The sequence below is a fragment of the Salvelinus namaycush genome, chromosome 7 (genome assembly GCF_016432855.1).
Source record: "Salvelinus namaycush isolate Seneca chromosome 7, SaNama_1.0, whole genome shotgun sequence".
Classification (NCBI taxonomy): Eukaryota; Metazoa; Chordata; class Actinopteri; order Salmoniformes; family Salmonidae; genus Salvelinus; species Salvelinus namaycush.
The window spans coordinates 31,930,641-31,933,596 of record NC_052313.1 but is presented as its reverse complement, the minus strand read 5'-3'; the positions used below and the strand labels follow the sequence as shown (position 1 = coordinate 31,933,596).

At 43.1% G+C, this 2,956-nt stretch overlaps 1 long non-coding RNA gene across 1 annotated transcript; it reads left to right on the top strand.

The window, feature by feature from the left end:
• The first annotated feature begins 720 nt into the window (after positions 1-720).
• On the top strand, positions 721-1,968 carry LOC120051190. The gene is made up of 3 exons (XR_005477235.1): positions 721-770; positions 1,441-1,634; positions 1,924-1,968. It is a non-coding gene; the product is annotated as an uncharacterized LOC120051190 (long non-coding RNA).
• Positions 1,969-2,956: the final 988 nt, after the last annotated feature.

Genomic DNA, 2,956 nt, shown 5'->3' with positions numbered 1-2,956 from the left:
CAGAATGTGATTGATACGTAACAGTACATTTTATCCGCGCTGCCCTCAAACCAAAGCACGCAGCCTGTTTATATTTATAGGCTGTTTCAACTTCAATTTCAAATTATTTTCTAACAAGTTTTTATTTTCTAAAAACAGTTTGAATTTAGGTGTGTTCCGCCTCCTCATTCATTCACATAAAAATAGTAATTTTTACTTTTGCGGACAATTACATTTTTGGGACATTTCTGACACGGACAAAATTCCCCCAAGCACTTCCCAATTGTTTGTGCAGTTCACGTCTGCAGACATTTGCTCATCTCCCGTCAGAACATGATCTGCACACGTGTTCACATTTTCTATCTGTTGCCCTCATTGCAGTCATTGTTTTCGTTAATAATAATAACTTTGGAAATGTGTGCGTTTCTATCAAAGTAAGTGCATTATTACGTTGTAATAGTTTCTGTATGTCGTTTCTATTGTAGCGTACTGTATGTATGGAGCGTAATATATTTGTGTATATTCTTTATAACCGCGGACACGTGAGGTAACGTTACTCATTTTATAACCTTTATGGTGTTATAGTCAATCGTGCTTATGTAGCTACATTATTCTATTAGCTCTGTAAAACAATGCTAATTGCGTCAGAGAAGTACTATCTTGTGTTGTATTTTGAAGCTACCCTGACCTTAAGACTCCGGAGTGGCGCAGCGGTCAAAGGCACAGCACATCAGTGCTACAGGCGTCACTACAGACTCCCTGGTTCAAATCCAGGCTGCGTTTCTATCAAAGTAAGTGCCTTATTACGTTATAATAGTTTCTGCTGTAGCTCACTGTATGTATGGATCATAATATATTCCTTATAACCGCGGACACGTGAGGTAACGTTACACATTTTATAACCTTTATGGTGTTATAGTCAATCGTGCTTATGTAGCTACATTATTCTATTAGCTCTGTAAAACAGTGCTAGTTGCGTCAGAGAACTATTAGCTTGTGTTGTATTTTGAAGCTACCCTGACCTTATGACTCCCAAGTGGCGCAGCGGTCTATGGCACTGCATCTCAGTGCTAGAGGCGTCATTACAGACACCCTGGTTCAAATCCAGGCTGTATCACAACTGGCTGTGATTGGGAGTCCCATAGGACAGCGCACGATTGGCCCAGCGTTGTCCGAGTTTGGCCGGTGTAGGCCATCATTGTAAATAATAATTTGTTTTTAAATTACTTGCCTAGTTAAATAAAATAAAAAATATGACCATGGTTTGTTTATTTGGTCTATTCAGCATAGCTCTGTTCTGCCCTGCCTTGCCCCCCTGTGGAGCTCAAAAGTTAGTTTCTTAATGCAATAAACTATTTTTTATAGCAGTGTTTATTATGTTACTTCTTTGTAGTATTGTTTTATTGCTATATCCTTATATTGTATTCTAATTAATAATTCCTCTTTCTTCTGTACTTTCAGAAACCACAAACATTATTTGCCAATATCATAACTGGAGCTGGACATCTTTGGAGCAGAAGAATGAGGACAGCTTTTGTATGCTAACGTACACTCCTTAACAGTCTTACTGGATGAAAAGACTACTTTACTACTAATTACTTTACCTAAGAGGGAGTGGGGAGGATGAAGAAAGTTAGAGGATGATGAGGCAGTGGGTAGCTGGGTGAGATATTGTCACTATAATTGCATAATGGATTTGTATGTGAACTGTACATCCAATTACAAAAATAGCTTGTTCAGTAATCATCTCACCTGTTAGTTGGCGGTGAACTATGCTGCCATTGAGGGCAGCAGTGTCGATCAGATGGAAAAATATCTTCTTGTACCACTTGGTTGTTTTCCGAGTGCATTCCATAAAGCTGTTTATCATGTCTGCCTTATCCACTGCCCCCATTTTGAGGTTATAGTCGAGCACACAATCTGGTTTGATCTTTCTCTCTCCAGTCAGGTGATCCACCTTCCCTGTGGCCGACATGGTTGCTGCATGGACAGTGGAGAGGACATGGACGTCTCGTTTGTCATGCCACTTTACTGCCAGCTGTTGACCGTTCTCCTGGAACTCCACCTCCCCTCTCTGCATCTTCCTGCATCCGAATGCCGGCATCCCCTTCCTGTTCGACCTGACTGTGCCACAGGCCCCTGTGCTGTTGGAGAGCAGATGCTGGAAGAGTGTGGGACTGCTGTACCAATTGTCCACGTACAAAGTGTGTCCCTTGCCGAGATGAGGAGCCAGCATGGTCATCACTACGGACCCGGACACCCCAAGCCCCTCATAATGTTTGATGTCAGTGGTGGACCCTGTGTAAACTATAATATCCTGGACAAATCCTGTCTTCACGTCGCACATGACAAAGAACTTGACTCCAAACCTGTGCCTTTTGGAGGGAATATATTGACGGAACGCCAGCCTACCTTTCCATAACATCAGGGACTCATCAATGCATAGGTCCTTGTATGGCACAAAGACCCGACCAAATGCTGATGTCAGGCTGGTTAGAACATTTCTTATTTTGTATAACGGGTCACTTAAGATGGCAGTAGCATTGTTGACGAAATGCAGGCATCGCAGCAGAACTAGGAAGCGGTCTTGGGAAAAGAGGGTGGCAAAGAAGGGAGTTGCAAACATAGGATCTGTGCTCCAGTATTCTCTTAGGGAGTTCTTCTTTACTATCCCCATGAGGAGGACTGTCACCAGGAAGGTATACATTTCACTAATTGTGGTTGTCACCCATTTAGCGAGTTTCCCCCTCACTCCTGGCTCTCTCTTCTCCTGTAGCTCCAAGGCATAGCGATTGGTCTCCTCTACTATGTCTCCCACCAGCTCCTCTGTCAGAAACAACTTGAAGCACTCTGCCTCAGTTGGAAATGGCAAGGGGCGTTGCACTCCAGACTGGGACTCGTCAAAGCAAACAGCAGGGCCAGGAGGGGTGAAATTACTGGTGGCCTTCCAGCTACCACAGAACTCCTGTACTTCATC